Below are 22,035 nucleotides of genomic sequence, written 5' to 3'. Positions count from 1 at the left end.
CAAATCAGTACCATGCCATGTATATACCTGTATGAAATTATGCGACCGTATTGTTGTTTGTTTGTAAAAATGCATCTGGTGCTCGAGATCTGTGACAGACCACGTAATTACGTTTCACAGAACAAATGCTGCGTGGGTCTTATTTTGTTGGATTTATTGCACATGGATTTTATCATTGATACCACACAATTAATTTAGTTGTGTACAGACACACCTCTTTGATGAAACTTGTATCTAGTACCTAATCGAATTGTCAAAACCAGCCACCCATTGCACCTGCATGAAATTATGAAACAGTACTATATTGTATTCCACAAACAATAGCATCCAACACAATGTCTGAAAAAGTTCTCTCTGTAAAATGCATCTGGTGCCTTACACATTCGACTTAGACTACGTCATTACTTCTCATGGATCAAATGTTGCTTGGGTCTAATTCCGTTGGATGTTATGCACATGGATATGATCATTGCGGTTACATTTTTAACTCAGTTGTGCAACATAATAGATATATTTTCCGCAGTTGCATTCAGTACATCATCGAACTGTTCTTACCAGTCATTTATTGTATCTTGCAAATCATGCCACCTTTTCCAGTACCGAGAGTTATACACATAGACTCACATAGAAACAGAGCTCACGTGTGGGCATTCATCTGCTGCCTCCCAGCGGCTCTAATAACAGACTTTTTGCACAAATCCTGACATGGACGCTTGCTCGCTCGTGCAAGACTACAATTCCCATCATGCTTCAGGCATTAGGCGCCGTTTTTTGTGCACCTTGCTCGTATCCATGCGACCACATTTTTCCAACATAATTAAGTCGGGACAATCCCCATCTTGAGTCCATTGATTATTGGCCAAGCTGCATGTACCTTTAGCCAATCAGACTCACTTTCCCTTTCTCTTGAGCTGTGCGCCACGTCACGCGCACACCCCTGTCCCCATTGGCCCACCACTATTGGCGGCGTCGGCCTGGGGGCGGGGCATACCATACAGCATCGGGACTTATCTCCAGGGCAACTCTCAGTACACACTGCCGCATATGCAGTGAGAGTCAGACGCTCACGGATCTTACAAGTAAGTTTAATCACAGAGGTCTCTTCACGCCCTTATTACCCCACGGGTATGGACACGGGTTTATGCACGATCCATCTGCTGCATACACCCCATTGAGCATGTCCTCCAAATGCCATGCACGTTCAATCTCGTAGGTATCACCTAGTGAGTTTCAGACGCTTGAAAAGTTGTTTTTAACGTCCACGTCCCCACTACATCACGGGCACAGACATGAACGCATGCACTGCCCATATCCGCTGCGCACAAATAACCCGGTACTGTGCCCCAATCCCACCGCCTGATGGGTCACCCACTCCTATGTGATAACTACACACAGTTTATTACTTGAGGCATGCCTCCCGGCACATTGTATTTCCCTGTCATCACGCATGCTCCAACACTCAGCATCACCCTTGTTTTGACATGTTTCATTTATTTTAAATTGACGGAGTACATGTTATTTTTCAATCCTTTCTCTCTCAGACCTGGGGATTCTGCTTGCCACTCACAGGCGCTGCCACATCCTGGCCAACTTATTGTGCCCAGGATTTCCAGAGTGATTCTTACACTCTCGTTTCTCTAAAGCAGTGTATTCAGTACACCGCTACACCAGTCTCCACCATGAAACACTGAGGGACCATTTGTAGAAGCTCTACCGCTGCACCTTTGCTTGACGGTGAGCTCTACATGAATACACGATCTAGTGTATTTGTTCGGCACCAACCAGCCACTAACAAGTATTAAAAAGTATAAATTACCCATCACAGAGATCATAACAGCCTTTTCACATCTTTATTATACTCTGACAGATACCATACGGACAGAGTCACCCTTCACCCCTATCCTGAATCAACCGATACAGTTGGCCGAAACACTACAGTGTCGATCTGTGACACGCCTTGTCTCATTTTTCTGTTTGTACATATTGTTGTGTGTTATGTTTTCAAACCCCATGGACCACTAGTAGTCCTGGGCAGCACCTACTCATGTTTGTATTGAAATGTCCATTTGTTCGCTAGAGAATGTGCACTAATATGAGGAAAATAACCTCAATATTGAAGAGGTTGGTACTCAGAAGTACCCCCATGGATAAAGTGCAAAACCTGTCTGTTCGCTGTCTTTTTGTGAAAAAAAGTAAATACTTATCAGTATGCTATTCTTTTGAGATTAAATAAATTAATACAAAATCTTGCTGTTTTGATCTCCCACCCTGATTTTTTTTCATTATTACAGTTTACGCTGCCCACTTTCATGTAATTTACTACATCAAGATTTTACAGTGAGGCGAGTGTGGGTATGAGCAAGAGAGATTATTTCTGAAAACCCCCGCAGGTGGTACCATATAACACATACGTCAGGTTACTCTGGCCTAAAACCACGACTCTTAATGCTATATTTCACATAAAGGCTTTGTCACATCAGTGATTGAGGCCTTAACGGATGAGGTCCATCCCGCACCCCTCCTGCTATGATGGTGCAATATCAGGATGTTAGATCCCTCACATAGCACGTCCTGCAGAGCTATGCACGTGTCATGACTGAATTGTGCTACGGTTTGGAACAGTATCTGCAGGGTGTGAGCTGCGAGGACTTGATGAAGTCCTAGGTCCAGTTGATGGAGCCACATCTTGGAGCTTCCCTCCCAGATTAATTTGTGGGAGAGTACTTCAAAGTGGGTCATCAGGAATGCACACGGGCTGCTAGCCAATAGGGGATCCCAACACCTAACAATGCCAGTTGGTCATTTTATCCCACAACTGGCGACAATAAGTGAATAAATAAGGGATGCAGATGATTTGAGGAGCCTGCAATACTCGGGTCACCCGACTTGCTAACCGTTCACGAACGTGTGCAAGTGGGCATGTCACTGTCCTTGACTCACCTTCCTCAACAATCACGAGGGCGACCGTTTCAATCACCTCATGTTGTGACTGCTCTAGTGGGTGGGCAGGCATGGGGAGTGTGTGTGTCTGTGATACTTCTGCACTCCATACCATCCTTTCCATTGACTCTACCGCATGCCCTCAATTCCCCTCCAGAACGCTCACTCATTCATTCCTAGAAACAAAAAAAAACACCCACCAAAGTGCCGATCTGGTGGTCTGCTTCATTCAGCCCCTCCCGATTAAGGCTTTACCATCAACCCTTTGCTCCCCAGGTGATCAACAAAGAGGACAACCAACACTAGGTGTAGCTACCAATGTGCTTATTTAACTCACTTTTATAATTCCACTCCTCCACCCCCTATAGAAAGGTGCTGAGATCCACCATACAGGTCCAATAGCGAATTACCAATTGAGTTTAATAGGACGGCACAGAGGAAAGGATTAACATAACATACTATGTGTATTTGTAGAGTGTACCCAGCTCCCCCACACACACTAATGTATTTTGGTGTCCTAGACAGAAGGTAACAGATTTTAATTGTTACAAAACTCAGAGGCTCATTCTGTCAATCTTGGATGGATGAAGGGCTGGGTGGACCTGCAGAATTCAAACTAGTGACTATGAGATCACACAACCATAGATCCTACCAGAGAATGCACTAGTCCACTGAGCCACAGACCTGGATGCTAAACTTGGATCTGGACACCAGTTTCAGGAAGAGGCAGGAATGGAGACAAGACAGGAGAGAAGGAGACATGAAGGGTACAGGAACGCAGGGTGGGAGACCGGCTATCTCAGAAGCATAGGACAACCTGTGCAGATAAAAACTACAGCAGCTATTTACCTTTTGGTGCCTGTGCGTCTTACGTTTTGCAGAGTAGGATAACGCAATATTGTGTTTAGATCTAGAAATGGAAGACATTATTACGTTATTAAAGACTACAAACGCAAGACATCCTATAACGATATATAATCGAAACATCCAATGAGGAGTTTCTGTTCTCTCCCCGCCCAGGAATGCACCGTCCATCACAAACACAGAAGACAGGATTAACTGGAGGTTTATGAAGAACAAGCAGAGACAACGTAAATAACACTTGGCCAAAACAGATGATCACTTTCTCACTAAAAGAGGAGTGAATAGTCGCTGGTCTCTCACCCACAGCAAATGATTCCTCAAAGATTCCATAAGACATTTCACATTTAAAAACATAGCATTTGAGGTCCCAGGGAGATTAAAAGGAGCCCATCCACCCAGGACATTTACTAGTCCAGTTGGTGCCCAGGGCGAAACACTACTATGCGCCCCCTGCGCGCCACTCCCAAACTACACCCCACAGATAAGTAACTCCTACCCAATATCACTGCTATACAAATGAAACCGGTTTTATAACATAGCGAGTCAAGAACTTTGCAAAAACGCAAAATGCTAGTGTGGGAGTTTTTTCAGTCCAAGCACGCCACTTTGATGAGTTGCTTCACTGTGCAACTGGTAGTTTTTAACATTGTTGCTGAATAAATATTCCTTAAATTGCACACAATTTGCATTACATTTGATCAACAACCCCTCCCCCCCACCCAATTGCGTACTATTCAAACAGCCTGCCGCAAAAGGAATTACTTGCATTTTGCAACTATGGTCCACTTTTATATTGATATTTTATTTGTATCGCGCTCATACACAAGTGTTCCAGAGCGCGACAAGGGAGAACAAAAACACCACCACTCATCATCCTATGTACATCCTTAAACGTATCTTCGCTGCCTTCACCACCGCTTATAACCCGTCCGATCGACTGACACTCAGCCATCATTAATTGTTACAATAATAAAACACAACAAATCCGCCATTCTGATAGTGACACCCCCTCAACCGCCAAAGACTGAACCTCCCCCACCCCCAGTCGCTTCACCACTACACACCACAACCACCTGCTCCGCCCACATCTTCTGAACTGCTACAGCTGATGTTATGACTCACCTTAGTGCTCACAACCTTACAGGCCTCCACCTGTGCAACACACCCCCTATAATAAGCAACATGATCCCTACCACAATTGCAACACTTTGGTGTACATACAGAGACACAATCCTTAATATCATGGGGACCACCACACTTACCACACCTTCTCTCCGTCCAACAAGATCGCACCACGGGACCATACTCCTGACACTTATAGCACCTAAGGTGGGGCGGGGACAGAAGGCTTCACCCGAAACCGCTGAAACCCCAAAAACACATGCTCCGGCACCTCACTCCCCCTAAACCGAATAGCCACAGTCGTAGAAATGATACCCCCATCAGGACCTTTCCTGCCCAACCGTCACACCTCCAAAACCCCCAACTCCTGCAACAAACTCCATGTCCCTGTCATGCACACAAAGGAGGTACACCATAAATCACTCCCTTACACACTGTACCACCCTGTTCCAACACAGAAACAGGATGTCTCCCAAGACTTCCCAAATCCAATGCCTTGTTCCTGGTCAGCTCACCCACACCCTTAACCAACAAACGCCCCCCACTGATGACCTGGACAGACTGCACAGCACCAATCCCTTTCCAGACCCACTTTGACATCACAAAAGGGCCAACTCTGTCCCCATGGATTCAACTGCAGCCTCACACCCACCCACACACTGCCCTCCACCCTCCGATCCACAGGGGTGGATGGGGGTCTACTACAAAGCAGCACCCCCCTGACATCCTCATGCAACCCCCCCTTTCTCCTCCCACCATCAACACCAGCTCCCACCAAACCCTCACTAGAGACTGGCAACCACCACCTGCAGCAAATTTTCCTTTCCCACCATCACCCTTGCCACGTTTCTTCCCACTTGGGCTCCCCCCTCCAGTCCTAAGGGACCCCTTGTCAGATACACCACCACCAACCCCTGAAAACTCAAGGGCACACTTACTACCCAATGTGTCACCCCTCCCAGGCACAGCAGCCCCCAGGGTACCCTTGCCTCCCAATGCATCACCCTCCCAGGCACAGCAGCTCCTGCAGACCCCAGTGTAACCTTGCCTCACAATGCATCACCTCTGCAGACCCCAGGGTACCCTTACTACCCAATGTGTCACCCCTCCCAGGCACAGCAGCCCCCTGGGCACCCTTGCCTCCCAATGCATCACCCTCCCAGGCACAGCAGCTCCTGCAGACCCCAGTGTACCCTTGCCTCACAATGCATCACCCCTGCAGACCCCAGGGTACCCTTGTCTCCCAATGCATCACCCCTGCAGACCCGCGGGTACCCTTGCCTCCCACTGCATTACCCCTGCAGACCCGCGGGTACCCTTGCCTCCCACTGCATTACCCTCCCAGGAACAGGCCTTACCCCATCTTGCACCCCCGCCCCCAGGGTCCCCTTGCCTCCCAATGCATCACCCTCCCAGGAGCAGGCCTTACGCCATCTTGCACCCCCAGGAACCCCTGCAGAGCCCAGGGTACCCTTGCCTCCGCTCTCCCAGGAGAAGGCCTTAGACCATCTTGCACCCCCACCCCAGGAACCCCTGCAGAGTCCAGGGTTCCCTGGCCTTCCAATGCATCACCCCTACCAGGCGCAGCAACCCCTGCAGAGCCCAGGGTACCCTGGCCTCCAAATGCATCATCCTCCCAGGTGCAGGCCTTAAGCCATCTTGCACCCCCACCCCCAAGAACCCCTGCAGACCCCAGCTTACCCCTGGCCTCCCAATGCATCACCCCTCCCAGGCGTAGCAACCCATGCAGATCCCAGGGTACCCTGGCCTCCCAATGCATCACCCTTCCAGACGCAGGCCTTACGCCATCTTGCACCCCCACCACCAGGAACCCCTGCAGAGCCCAGGGTACCCTTGCCTCCGCTCTCCCAGGAGAAGGCCTTAGACCATCTTGCACCCCCACCCCAGGAACCCCTGCAGAGTCCAGGGTTCCCTGGCCTTCCAATGCATCACCCCTCCCAGGCGTAGCAACCCCTGCAGAGCCCAGGGTACCCTGGCCTCCCAATGCATCACCCTCCCAGATGCAGGCCTTAGGCCATCTTGCACCCCCACCACCAGGAACCCCTGCCGACCCAAGGGTACCCTTACTACCCAATGCATCACCCTCCCAGGCGCAGGCCTTACACCATCTTGCACCGCCAGGAACCCCTGCAGAGCCCAGGGTACCCTGGCCTCCCAATGTATCACCTCTCCTAGGCGCAGCGACCCCTGCAGAGCCCAGGGTCCCCTTGCATCACCCTCCCAGGAGCAGGCCTTAGGCCATCTTGCACCCCCACCAGCAGGAACCCCTGCAAATCCCAGGGTACCCTGGCCTCCCAATGCATCCCCCTCCCAGGAGCAGTAACCCCTGCAGATCCCAGGGTACCCTGGCCTCCCAATGCATCACCCTCCCAGGTGCAGGCCTTAGGCCATCTTGCACCCCCACCAGCAGGAACCCCTGCAGACCCCAGGGTACCATGGCCTCCCAATGTATCACCCCTCCTAGGCGCAGCAACCCCTGCAGAGCCCAGGGTCCCCTTGCATCACCCTCCCAGGAGCAGGCCTTAGGCCATCTTGCACCCCCACCAGCAGGAACCCCTGCAAACCCCAGGGTACCCTGGCCTCCCAATGCATCCCCCTCCCAGGAGCAGAAACCCCTGCAGAGCCCAGGGTACCCTGGCCTCCCAATGCATCACCCTCCCAGGTGCTGGCCTTAGGCCATCTTGCACCCCCACCAGCAGGAACCCCTGCAGACCCCAGGGTACCCTGGCCTCCCAATGTATCACCCCTTCTAGGCACAGCAACCCCTGCAGAGCCCAGGGTCCCCTTGCATCACCCTCCCAGAAGCAGACCTTAGGCCATCTTGCACCCCCACCAGCAGGAACCCCTGCTGACCCCAGGGTACCCTGGCCTCCCAATGTATCACCCCTCCTAGGCGCAGCAACCCCTGCAGTGCCCAGGGTCCCCTTGCATCACCCTCCCAGGAGCAGGCCTTAGGCCATCTTGCATCCCCACCCCCAGGAACCCCTGCAGAGCCCAGGGTACCCTTGCCTCCGCTCTCCCAGGAGAAGGCCTTAGACCATCTTGCACCCCCACCCCAGGAACCCCTGCAGAGTCCAGGGTTCCCTGGCCTTCCAATGCATCACCCCTCCCAGGCGTAGCAACCCCTGCAGAGCCCAGGGTACCCTGGCCTCCCAATGCATCACCCTCCCAGATGCAGGCCTTAGGCCATCTTGCACCCCCACCACCAGGAACCCCTGCCGACCCAAGGGTACCCTTACTAGCCAATGCATCACCCTCCCAGGCGCAGGCCTTACACCATCTTGCACCGCCAGGAACCCCTGCAGAGCCCAGGGTACCCTGGCCTCCCAATGTATCACCTCTCCTAGGCGCAGCAACCCCTGCAGAGCCCAGGGTCCCCTTGCATCACCCTCCCAGGAGCAGGCCTTAGGCCATCTTGCACCCCCACCAGCAGGAACCCCTGCAAATCCCAGGGTACCCTGGCCTCCCAATGCATCCCCCTCCCAGGAGCAGTAACCCCTGCAGATCCCAGGGTACCCTGGCCTCCCAATGCATCACCCTCCCAGGTGCAGGCCTTAGGCCATCTTGCACCCCCACCAGCAGGAACCCCTGCAGACCCCAGGGTACCATGGCCTCCCAATGTATCACCCCTCCTAGGCGCAGCAACCCCTGCAGAGCCCAGGGTCCCCTTGCATCACCCTCCCAGGAGCAGGCCTTAGGCCATCTTGCACCCCCACCAGCAGGAACCCCTGCAAACCCCAGGGTACCCTGGCCTCCCAATGCATCCCCCTCCCAGGAGCAGTAACCCCTGCAGAGCCCAGGGTACCCTGGCCTCCCAATGCATCACCCTCCCAGGTGCTGGCCTTAGGCCATCTTGCACCCCCACCAGCAGGAACCCCTGCAGACCCCAGGGTACCCTGGCCTCCCAATGTATCACCCCTTCTAGGCACAGCAACCCCTGCAGAGCCCAGGGTCCCCTTGCATCACCCTCCCAGGAGCAGACCTTAGGCCATCTTGCACCCCCACCAGCAGGAACCCCTGCTGACCCCAGGGTACCCTGGCCTCCCAATGTATCACCCCTCCTAGGCGCAGCAACCCCTGCAGTGCCCAGGGTCCCCTTGCATCACCCTCCCAGGAGCAGGCCTTAGGCCATCTTGCACCCCCACCAGTAGGAACCCCTGCAGACCCCAGGGCCCGCTTGCTTCCGCCCTCCCAGGAGCAGGCCTTACCCCACCTTGCACCCCTACCCCCTCAGGAGTATACCCCTGCCCACTCATATCGGCCCCAGCAACGGACATACAGCCCCCGCCAGCAACAACACATGGCGCCTGTGCAAGAACGGCCGCCACTCCCGTAGCCCCCCGCCCCTAACGCGTCGCGCCTGCTCCCCCACCTCCTTCCTCCAGATCTGCACCGCCGCAGGAGCCGCTCCCTGTACTGAGAGTCTCAGTAGCTAGTTCCGCCCCCGGCAATGCATCAATGTCAGCATCCGCCGCCTGCTCCGCGCGGCTCCCCTCCCCGCACCTGATGACGTGCAAACGCGCGCGCCGCCCCTGCTGCCTGCACGCGGCTCCTCTCCCTGCGCCTGTATGATGACGTGCGAACGCGCGCGCCGCCCCCGCAGCCTGCAACATGAATTCGGCACCACGTCCCTAAGTGGATCCAACCTCTGCCCCGGAAGCGCTTCCTTCATTGGTCCTGGAAAAGCACAACGATGACGTAAGGGTCACGTGAAGAAGAGCAGGCGGGCCATTGCTAAGGTCCGTTTCTCTAAGGGGAACTACCCACTACCATAAGGGAAGGATGACGGGTTAGCCCACAATGTAAGGGAACGTCGTACTCTTTAGTTCCTGCCCACTTTCAACGCTGGATGTATTTCACATTTGAAAGCGTAGTATTTGAGTTGCCAGAAAAACAAAATGGACCCTGTGCACCGCTCGGGACCTCGGAGAAAATTGCACGGACTAATGATCTGCAAACCCGAAGAACAGACATGCGCAGAGCTGGGATACTGATCCCCAGAGCATGCGCATTGATGAGACACTGATCCCCAACGCATGCATAGTAAACGCATGATGACCTGAGCATATGTAGACCATGGAACACACTGCGCATGCTCAAGGGTACGAATCTTCTGCTGAGGTGTAAACATGCCGAGCGCTGAGACAGCAATAACACATGCTGAGCGATGAGAGAGAATCACCAAAGTATGCGCAGGAAAAGCATCATGAGACACGCATGCGGACATTTCAGAACATATTAAATGATCTATTTCCTGCGCACAGATGTTAAACATGCAGAGCGTTGAGACATTAGTCACTAGCGCATGCGCAGAGAAACGGATAACATGGGCGAGGGAGGGCACTATCTCCCTCTTGTCATCTTGATGTAATTATAGTCCCTATACCTGCATCTGCAGGCCGACTTTACAAGGTATTCATGTGTCAGCTATTCAGCTCAGTTCCTTCATGTTGCAGGGCGTGCATGCATCATGCACTATTGCTCCTGTGCATCCCATGTTGCCCCTGCTGGGTCTCTCACGTCATGTTACAGCCTCCAGCTCTTTACTGCTGTGTTACCTTTACTTGCTAGTTAATCCCAGATCCTCTCGCTACTTAATGCCAGAAGCCTCTCGCTACTTAATGCCAGAGCCTCTCGCTACTTAATGCCAGAAGCCTCTTGCTAGTTAATGCCAGAAGCCTCTTGCTACTTAATGCCAGAAGCCTCTTGCTAGTTAATGCCAGAAGCCTCTTGCTACTTAATGCCAGAAGCCTCTTGCTAGTTAATCCCAGAAGCCTCATGATAGTTAATCCCAGAGCCTCTTCTCCTTATGATAATTGCTTGTACCGCTTCTATTGCTCCAAATGCGCAGATATTGTAAAATGCAGCTGTTTGTGCATCATGTCTTGTATTTAGGATCTTCACATTGCAGTGCACGCACGCTAATGACCAGCTCATCCTTCAACCACATGCTCATCCATCACACTCACCCTATTGCACCCCGCAGCTCAACCTATCAATGCTTACCTCCAGATCTATGTTTTCCCTTCAACACTCACACCTCACTTATCTTCTTATACCCATAAACACACAACACCGCTCTCCCATAATCACCCATTCAACTCACCCACCACTTTTCCCAGACTACAAACATATCCACAGACCACAAAACATAGTTCTGCTGCTCCAACATATTTCAGATCCGTGCAGGAATGGTCTGCACACTAAATGGTTTCCAACATGTGGCTCTCTATTCTATTGTTGACTTTTCTGCTAGACAAAGCCCGGGCATGTTCACCCATTGTTAAATGCTTGTGTACCTAAGTGTGCTGTTGTGCTGGACAAGCTCCTGGATTAGCTCTCTCTTGCCTGCTTTGGACCTGGCTCCACGCTGCATGCCTAAGAGGAAGACTCCCAGGCTGCCGTAACGTGGACTATAAACAGCAGCATATGGACTTTGTTGCACTCAATGCCGCCTGCTGCTCTGCCCACCCACTCCCAGAAACCCTACTTCAACTCTGCATGCGCACCCTTGCATGCGCACCCTAAGTGTGCTGTTGTGCTGGACATGCTGCTGGATTAGCTCTCTCTTGCCTGCTTTGGACCTGGCTCCACGCTGCATGCCTAAAAGGAAGACTCCCAGGCTGCCGTAATGTGGACTATAAACAGCAGCATATGGACTTTGTTGCTCTGAGGTGAATCTTTGTTCTTACTTTGTTCACTCTTACGTGAACTTTGTTGTTTTTCCAACCCCTAACTTCACTGCTTCTTTAATTTCCGTGCTGTCTGCTGCTCTGCCCACCCACTCACAGAAACCCTACTTCAACTCTCTGCACGCACAGCCACAGTGCACCTAAGTGTGCTGTTGTGCTGTTTGGGTGTACGGGGTGCACAGGCTTTGTGATCATTTCCTTTTTTGTCCATGCCCTGATAAACACTGTAGGTTTTTCTTTTTTGAGTGCTAGTTCGTCTGGGCAATCACGCTCGAGGACTTAAACTCAGCCCTTTTTTTGTGACGTTCCTACTGAAAACGGTATCAGGTAATATTTTCGCCACCAAAAATATCGCCGTACATATGGTCGTCGGGAACGGCCATAGGCGATATTTTTGGTGGCGAAAATATCGCCTGCGGGGGTGTCCCCCGCAGGGACCATGTGTTATTTTTGCGGCAAAAATGCGGCGATATTTTTGCATCGCAATATTTTTGCCGCGAAAATATCACATGGAACCCTGAAAACGGAAAGGTAAAGTTTCTGGTTTTCTCTTTTAGTCGCGCTGTTCACTGATTCATCATTCTCATTACACACAAAGCCGAGCCTAGTTCTAACACTTCTACATGAAATCCTGCGCTTCCTGTATTTGTTTGAACATGCTGCGCATTTGTTTTTCTCTGTTTTTGAGTTGGAAATGTGCGTTGCTTATGCATAATCTGTACACCTTTTCTGTGCAATTGACACTGCTGCCTGTGCTTAGGGCGTACGGCTTTGGTTTTTCTTAGCGCTGACACCCTCAGTGGGGGCACGGCTACACCAGCAGTTCACACACACCCCCCTTTTATGTCCCCCATTACCTACCCGCTACCCTCCTCCCTGTGAACCCCCCCCTTGCAGCCCCCAAATGAGAGGCATGACCAGTTGTCTGAGGGGAAGTAAAATTGCTGCAGCAAACTTTATTAACATACATGAAGTTAGGAGTTAACTGCCAGGTGTTCCGTTTCGCTGCTACCCTCAGAATTCTGCGCTGAGGAATAGCAGCCTAACCCCCCCTGCCCCTTCCGGTCCTTACGGGCCCCGTCTCTCCTTATCCATCCCTCGCTACCCTTTGGCCATTTTTCTTTTATTTTTATTTTTCATTTCTTTCCCATTTTTCTATTTAAGTGCATTTTCCTTTTCCCTTGTTTCATGTTCTTCTTTCTTAGGATCCTTCCAATACTTCCCCTTTCTCCTCCTCATGCTTCCCTTTTCCAAGCTTCCCTCTCTTCCCCATTTCCTTGGAGGGCTCTCTTTCTGACCGCTTTTGCCCCCCCCGCAGGCCCCTCCTTCCCCTAAATGCCCTCCTGTTCCCAAGACCCCCCCTAGCATTGCTACATACCCCCCAGAGCCCAGAGTCATTCCTTCCCCATCCTATTCCCCATATCCACGCTTGAAATGTCCTCGCCTGCTCTCCCCTCCTGCTCCTCTTAGGCCAGTACCCCCAAGCTGCCAAGTCCCCCCCCCCCCAGGCATTACCCAGAGTTCTCCCTAAACGGTCCCTTGTAACTGCCCCAGTTCTCCTACCCCCCCCAGCTGACCCATCGTTCCCAGTCCCCCTCCCAACTTTTTCATCCTCCTTCCGACCCTGTTTGAACTAAAATTCTTTCATTCCTTCCCCTCCCCTTGCATTTGTTGTTACTCTCCTTTTTCTTTTCCGATCGGTGTTTGGAGTTGGAAAGTCTTCCAAGCCCCCTATCCCTCCCCTTTTATAGGGGCCTCCCCTGAGTCTAATACTCCTGGGTGCCGTTCATTCTAAGCTGATGGATGTGCAGTTCCCCTTGTGGTATCCGCCAGTACTTTCTAACGGGAAGACCATGTAACATCCGCTGGGCGTGTCCAACAGACACCTATTGACGCGACTGGTGGCTCTGCCATGACTCACTGCGGGCAACCGGCAGCAGTGAATTCCCCCTCAGGCACTTGTGCGCCTGTGCTGCCCAAGACCCCCGCTATAGACCCAGCACAATGTTCTTCTACCCTCATTCGTTCCATTTCCAACTAGCAAGCATGCCCTCCGGATTCCACCGGTGGCGTGATGATTTGTGCTGGGGATCGCCGCCCCTGACCGTCACCCTTGCGTGACGGCGTTCCTTGCCGGTTACCGATCCATTCGTTTGTACTCCATTGCAGGAGGGCCAACTGTCCTGACAGCGGCGTATTGGAAAAAAGGTCTTCCCTTGACCGTGTGGTTATTTTGTAGGAGGCCCCCCCGTCCGCCAGGGGTGGTGGGGGGCGTGTTGGGCCTTTCTTGGCCGTTGTGATCCCTCCACGAGAGCCCTCAATTGTAAGCATTTATATTATTTCTTTAATTTATTTAAGCAATGGCTTACTGACTATTATTTTAATTTCATATTTTACCTTTATCTTATCCTTTCTTCTTGCTGGGGATCCTGTCAAATTCTTCCATCCTCCCCCTCCCGTGTACGCTCTTACCTTAAACCCACTCCTTTCCTTGCGCGGAATCTGCCCCTCCTAGCGTCCCCCCCTTTGCCCCTCCTTTACATGCCCGCCAGAGCACCCCTCCCCCCGCAACAGGGAGAGGGAGATCCGGCCTGCGCACTCTACCTTCCCCATAGCTTGCTCCGCGCTATTGCCCATACCGCTTCTAAAGCCTGGGCCGGAGATAGCACCTGTGACGCTCCGTATCGTTCCCCTTCCAGAGCGGGGGTGTTTGCCCTTGCGCCCAAACCCGAAATGTTCTGTTTAGCCAAAGCTAAGCATGCAAGAACCTAACTGATGGCATTTGACTCTTGTACGCTCTCATGGGCATCTGTAGGCGTACCATATTCTGCCAGTTGTTCTAACCAAATGCTCTCCGCCTCTATCTATTGTTGGTTAATTTTATTCCTTGATCTGTGTGACATTTGACCAGAGTATAGTTGATGCACTTTTATGAGATGTGATAATAAAGTGGCGCGCGCCTCCCGTGAGCCCACCTGCCACCTCCCCCACCGTGTTTGCTACCATTCTAACCAGGCAATGCATTAAACCTATTGCCTGCACTGCCCGGCGGGTCCAAACCACGAGCCATCATTCCACCCAACACGCGGCCCGCAGTACTTTTCCTTTCCTGAATGTAAACATGCTGTGTTTTAGTTGAAACTGGAGCCCCCTCAACGCACCGCCCGCCGTTGCCCCTGTTCAAAGCACCAATATTCTAATTCCAGCCTTGTGCCCCCCACCCCACGCGCTGCCCCAGGGCTCAACCTATACAAAATGTAAAACATACCGTCGTCCCATTACAACGTTGCACCCCCTGCATCTGTAATGGTCTAGCAGTTTTTTTTATTTATTTATTTGCTTGTTTGTTATGTGAGTGTGTTAACCTCCCATCTGGCACCAATGTTAAAATGCTGCCAATTGCTGCCTCTTCAGGCGACATATTCACGTCCTCTCCCACACTTCCCAACTAAAGCACCAGAAACCTGCCCTCTAGGCTTGCACCTGCAACTCAGTAAATTTAATACGGTGTTATCTGTGCAAATGGCGTCCTGGTTGCGCAAACAATGCTAAAGGCCATTACAGGCATGCAATGAGGGCACCTGGCTATAGTCCATCGTAGCGCGGGGGGTGGCATAGGGGGGCTACAAACCGCTCGAGGTCCAGGATATGCACAAGAACTGAGGGAAAGGGTTTAACAGGGAGTTGGCTACAAAATGGGCAGTACGCATTGGTATCATTGTAAGCAGCGCTGAGGTTTGAACGTGCAAGGCCCATGGTGAATTGGCTCTGTCCCCTCGGTGGTCCTCTAGGTAGTTATGGCTTTTAGTAGGTGACTCCTGTGAACGTTGTGAAATTGATGAATTGTTCAGAATGATACTCTACTAATATTTTGTCCATTTGTAAGTTCCCTCTATAACAATGGTGCTTCCTTTTTGGTCTAATGCCAGCATCGTTATAAACTTCAAACTCTTTAAACTACTTTCTACCGCACGTGCCCGTGCGATCTGAAGCACTCCGAGATCCAGAGTGCACATCACACTTTGCTATGGCTTATTTTATAAGACCATGATTGAAAGACCCCAACGATATGTACATAAACCATAGTTGCAGCCCATCCCCCGCGTTTTTTTATTTATTTATTTTTCTAACCATTTTTAACTGTAACCGTCAACGCCATGAAAGTAAATTACAATTGAAACCCACTGAAACCACACGTGATCCATAGTGGATAGAATCGTACACACGTCGCCTGCACCGCCCCCGACTCAAACCATACTCCCACCCCTACCCCGCACTGCGGTACATTTGATCTCATCATTATGAACTGGAACCACCTGCCCACACTGCGGTACATTACATCTCATTATGAACTGGAACCCCCCGCCCGCACTGGGGTACATTACTGGAACCCCTTGCCCGCACTGCGGTACATTTCATTTAATCATTATGAACTGGAACCCCCTGCCCACACTGGGGTACATTTCATCTCATCATTATGAACTGGAACCACCTGCTCGCACTGCGGTACATTTCATCATTATGAACTGGAACCCCCTGCCCGCATTGGGGTACATTACTGGAACCCCTGCCCGCACTGGGGTACATTTCATCTCATCATTATGAACTGGAACCCCCTGCCCGCACTGGGGTACATTTCATCTCATCATTATGATCTGGAACCCCCTGCCCGCACTGCGGTACATTGCATCTCATTATGAACTGGAACCCCCTGCCAGCACTGCGGTACATTGCATCTCATTATGAAGTGGAACCACCTATACTCCAATACTCATGGGTCCTTCCTGTCCTCCACTGCATCCTGCAACATTCTGTTTTACAACAGTTCTAGTAAAACTGAAGAAAATGGATTTAAATGACCACCATTAGTGTGTCATTATCCCATTCAGCATGCACCTTCATGCAGCCTCCCCTTCACTGGTCACACCTCTTAAACAACATGCCTAGCCACATGCATGCACACCCCTCACTCCCCCATTGCCTGCAAACAGGATCCTACAAGCATTCATAGGCAGACCCAGATCCCTGTCAAACCGGGCTTTACATCGCAGTCTATTGAAATAAATTATCCCTTTCAAACACGTGAGAGATTATAAAGCAGTGCAAGGCTACACTGGCTTGATATCGGGAAGGCCCAAGTTCGAGTCGCCAGTAGGGATGAATTTGAAAAGAAATTACTCTTTTAAAAAAAAAAAGGAACGTCGTACTCTTTGGTTCCAGCCCACTTCCACTGCTGGATGTATTTCACATTGAAAACGTAGTATTTGATGTCCCATGAAGACGAAATGAAGCCCATCCCCCGCTCGGGACCACCTCGGATAGCGACTGCTGATTGGCCGAGATAAAGATCTGCATCGGCAAAGCCGAAGAACAAACATGCGCACTGCTCAGATACTGATTCCCGGAGCATGCGCAGTGCTGAAATACAATCCCCAAAGCAAACGCAGTAAAAGCACGATGAGCTGGGCACACGTGACTCGTGGATCAAACTGCGCATTCTCAAGAATCAAAGTCTTACGCAGAGGTGTCAACATGCCGGGCTCTGAGACAGCAAAACCACGTGCTGAGCGCTGAGAGAGAAGCACCAAAGTATGCGCATGAAAAGGAACACACTGCGCATGCTCAATGATCTTCCATGGCACATGCTGGGACTGAGAGAGAATCCCTAAAGTATAGGCAGGAAAGGCAACAAACTGCTCATACTTAATGATCAGCAACATGGCACATGCTTGTTAACCAGTAGGAGCACCTTGGGCTGTCTCGCAATCACACACACGCCTACCGATAAGGAGACTCAGAGACACGTCTGGGGTTTGCAAGGTCCCGGCAGCAACTGTCGTTCCGGACGCATTTATTATAAATGCGCATGCGTGAGCCCAAACGAGGCTCGCGCATGCGCACATGCTCATTACTCCGTAACATCCCTCCTTTTCTTTAAACAGAAACCAAACAATACAGACGCAACGTGAGTCGCCTAACTCTAGCTGGGGCCGGCTCAGTCCCCTGAGTCCATGATGTAGTCTTTGAATGGAGCTGGAGGTTGTCGACCATGTCTGGCCGGCTACCGACTGCTACTCCCCAAGGTCGGCAGCGGCGGTGGTCCTCACTGGGTCCAGGTTCCTCTGCTCTCTCTGCCTCTGGCGACTCTTCCCTTGCTCCCGGCTCAGGTGCCTCTTCCGGCGGCCTTTCCTCCTGACGAGAGTCCACCTGTTTGAAGAACGACTTGTTCCTGGTTACCGTCCCTCTCCCATTGGCAGCAGTTACCATTGAACCTCTCACGTGTGTCACTCTCCAGGGTTGCGGCTCGTTTGTGAACGACAGTGTCTCCTCAGGATGGCAGTTCTTCACCAGCACGGTATCGCCCACCAACACTTCCTTCTCCTGTAGGTGTCTCCTCTCGCTCTCCTCATTCCTGGCCATTCTTTCTTGTCTGACCCTTGTGTCATCGATCACTCCTGGTGCTCTCCCCTCAAGTTCAGGGAGGAGACCTCTTGGGCATCGCCTGAACAGGGCCTCCGCTGGGGAAACCCCAGTGGACTCATGGGGGGTTGTTCTGTACTCCCGCAAGAACTCAAGTTTCTCCTTAGTTCCCCCCTCCATTTGCAGAGATCCGAAATGTCTTGTTTAAAGTCCTCATGAATCTCTCCAATTCTCCATTCACCCTGGGCCATAATGGTGTCACCTTTCTGTGTTGTATTGCCCTCGCCTCCATATACTTTGCAAACTGACTCCCCATAAATGGTGGCCCATTGTCTGAGCATAGGACGGTCGGAAACCTGTGGGTCGCAAACATTTTCTCTAGGGCTAAGATTGTGTTGTCACACGCAGTGGATTCTACCAGCTTTACTTCGGGATATCTTGACCACTGGTCTATGACAGCCAAGAAGTACATTCCTCTGCCTGTTGAGCCAAAATCTGTGTGTACTTTCCCCCACGGGTGTTTGCTCCGGTCCATGGAATTTATGGGGGGTGCCCTTTCTGCTGAACTTGCGGCCTGACATGGCAGGCTTCTCTGCACATGTTCATCCACTCTCTCTTCTAGGTCTGGAAACCACACTTACGGCCTCAGCCTTGCTTTGGTTTTGGTGGACCCCAGGTGGCCTGTATGCGCAATTTCAAGCACCTTAGGCACGAGTGCACATGTGATCACTATCTGTCGGCCGCGCAGGAGCAGGCCTTCCTCTGAAATCGACAGTTCGTGCCTCACCTTCCACAGCGCTTGCAAATCCCGTTGCGCTCTCACCTCTCGCCTTGCATTGTTGTTCAGGATCTCCTTCCACTCCCTGCTCCTGATGGCTGACTGGATGACCTTGAATATTTCGTCTTCGTCTGACGCTCTATTGCCACTTTCTCTCGACAGTGCAACTGGCATGGCCACCTCCACGACATTGTAAATTAATTCCTGCCATGCCACGACCTCTCCCTGGCCTTGCTCCTGTCTGCTGTTAGGATGGCGGGACAGGTAGTCAGCGGGGTTGTTTGTCCCTGGCCTGTACTGAAGTTTCACCCCATATTCTATGAGTGACAGCATCCAGCGTTCAATGTGTGGGGGAGGTTTCGAGGGCGCCCCGGCCATGATGGGGATCAGGAGTTTGTGGTCTGTGACCACGACCACAGGCTTCCCAAGGATCTAGAGGCGAAAGTGTCGGCAGCCCCATAAAATTGCTAGCGCTTCTCTCTCAATTTGAGAGTATCTTTTCTCTGTCTCAGATAGCGCCTTGCTCGCGTATGCAATTGGACACATGTTCCCTTGTGCGCCTGCCTGCAGCAGTACAGCCCCCAAGCCTACGGGGTTGGCATCCACCACAATTTCCGATTTAATCGCTGGATCAAAGTATGCCATGGTGTCTTGGTCTGACAGTTCAGTTTGATGTCCTGGAACGCTTTTTGTTCCCTTTTGTCCCATGTCCATGGCACGTCAATCTTTGTCAGGGCTCGGAGGGGTTCTGAGAGCGACGCTAGTCCCTTGATGAATCGGCCGCAATAATTCACCATTCGAAGGAAGCTGCGGACTTCTGCTGGTGATTCTGGTGCTGCGGCCTCGCGAATGCCGCAAACCTTTTCCGGGTCGGGCGATATTCCCCCTGCATGAAAGACAAATCCGAAAAATTCTATGCGGTCTCTGAAGAATTCGCATTTACTTCGGTGTAACGTCAGACCAAGTTTGCTCAATCTCTGCAGGGTCAGTTCTAGCCTCTTCATGTGTTCCATTTCCGACGACGCAAACACTAAAATATTGTCGCTCATGTTGAGGAGCCCACGCAAGCCGGCCAGTGCTTTTCGAGAGTCCATTCGGACTCCTTTTGGAGTCAGGATAAATCCAAGGAATTCAACTTCTGTAGCATGAAAATACTTTTTTCCAATTCTGCATATAACTGGTGCTGGCGTAGTTTCTCAAGGACTGCACGAACGTGCTTAACATGGTTGGATTCTGAGGAAGAGTACACTAGAATATTGTCTATGTATATGACAACACAGACGTTAATAAGTTCACGAAGGACATTGTTCATAAAATACTGGAAGGCTGCTGGTGCATTGCACAACCCGAAGGGCATCACTTGATACTCGAATAATCCGTACTTGGTGCGAAAGGCAGTCTTCCATTCATCGCCTTTCTTAACACGCACCAGATGATATGCCCCTCGAAGATCTAACTTAGTGTAGATGCAAGCATCCTTTACTTGGTCTAGTAATTCGGAGACAATGGGTATCGGTTATTTACCGTAATCTGATTTAATGCGCGGTAATCTATGCACGTTCTAAGGTCACCTTCCTTTTTAGGCACGAAGAATAAAGCTGAGGATGCAGGAGACTCGGATGGCCGAATGAAGCCATTAGCAAGGTATTGGTCAAAGTATTGTCGTAGGTGAAGGTTTTCGGGTTCCGTAAGGGCGTAGATCCTACTGAAAGGGGGTTGCACACCGGGTATGAGGTCGATCTGACAATCGGATGATCTGTGAGGCGGTAATGTGTTGGCCTGTTCTTTTTGAAAAACATCCTGAAATTCTTGGTATTCCTGAGGTAACTGCCCGATTGAATTAGTGACTGTGGCCAGGACTTTGTTCAAGGTTTTTTTCCGGGTAACAGGTGTGTGCAGAATCCGGGAAGATTATTCTCTTCTCTCGACATTCAATACAAGGATTATGTGTTTCCAACCTTGGCATCCCCAGTAATATTTGGAACTGCGGGGCATTGATTAAATCAAACACAATAGTCTCTCGATGCCCATCTTGACCCAACAGTGTCATCTCTGTAGTGGAATGAGTTACAGGCCCAGAGGCAATTTTAGTTCCATCGACTGTGGTGATGACATCCGAAGTGGACTTTTTGCAAAGAGGTAGATTCATCCTTGAAGCCAATTCGTGGTCCATATAGTTTCTTATGGCCCCGCTATCGATGTATGCCCTTACTGCGTGCATATGTGATGGCTGCCTTGGATCAATTAGGACCATTGGTATGATTAGATGCGAGTTTTGAGTGTCCTTCTTTAAGCTCGGCAAGCGGACCTCTACGCTTGTCGGGCATGGTCGTTTCCCGAATCAGACTCTTTTTGGCTTTTGTCAGCGACTCCGACCACCTTCTTGGGTGGTTTTATAGGGCAATCCCGCAGAAAATGTCCCAAGGTTCCACAATACAAACACAATTGCATCTGCTGTCTCTTTTCTCTTCCCTTTTGAGTTAAAGGTCCTTTAACCCCCCGATCTGCATAGGTTCTGCTGCATCTGTTCCTTTGGGGGTGACGTTGGGTTTAACAAACACCCGATTCTCGAACTTAGCTCGGTCAGCCTTTCTATTTTGAAGTCAGTGGTCTAACTGGACCACTAAGTCTATATATTCTGCGCAATCCTGAGGTGGGTTCACAACTTGGGCCAAAACATCTTTAAGTTCTCCCCGAAGTCCACGATGAAATAGTGTAATTCGTTTGACCTCAGGCCATCCGGTTTCCACCCCCAACCTATTGAAGGTTGCGATATAGGTTAACAGGTCCTGGTTACCTTGTTGTAGGGATAAAAGTTTGTTATCCAGGGCCTGTCACTGGGAATGTCTTGCGAATAGTCTTTCCATGCTCATTTGAAAACCCTGAAAGTCCCGAAGAAGAGGATCAACTTGACTAGTGGAATCGACCAATCAGCTGCACTGCCACTCAAATATGATAATACAAAGGCTACTTTGGCTTGATCATTTGGAAAAGCTCCAGGTCTGCATAAAAAGTGCAAGCGGCATTGGTTCATAAACACGGCAAACCTTTTTGGGTCCCCAGCAAAGCGTTCAGGTGGAGCCAAAGGAATAGCCCCTGGTAAAACCACTTGCACAGGATTCCTTGGTGAAACAGGAGTTGGATTACCCCCGACTCCAGGCAGAGATGTTTGCCCAGCTTGGTTTTGCAGCAGTTGCC

The 22,035-nt window shown here is 51.0% G+C and overlaps 1 protein-coding gene across 11 annotated transcripts in view; it reads right to left on the bottom strand.

Annotated features, from left to right (window-relative positions):
* LOC138498505 (zinc finger protein 432-like) overlaps positions 1-9,539 on the bottom strand; it is a 35,604-nt gene extending 26,065 nt beyond the window's left edge. For 2 of the 11 annotated variants that reach the window (XM_069622276.1, XM_069622281.1), the window contains exon 1: positions 9,320-9,538. The gene's annotated coding sequence lies outside the window, so the exon portion shown is untranslated. Of the gene's footprint in view, positions 1-3,789; positions 3,851-5,066; positions 5,354-9,307 lie in introns of those variants that run through there. The other 9 variants (XM_069622275.1, XM_069622274.1, XM_069622273.1 and 6 more) reach the window with 9 other exon arrangements.
* Positions 9,540-22,035: the final 12,496 nt, after the last annotated feature.

Source organism: Ambystoma mexicanum, chromosome 5q (assembly GCF_040938575.1).
Source record: "Ambystoma mexicanum isolate Mex_15411 chromosome 5q, UKY_AmexF1_1, whole genome shotgun sequence".
NCBI lineage: Eukaryota > Metazoa > Chordata > Amphibia > Caudata > Ambystomatidae > Ambystoma > Ambystoma mexicanum.
Note: the sequence above shows the minus strand (reverse complement) of the source record. Positions and strands in the feature narration are given on the sequence as shown.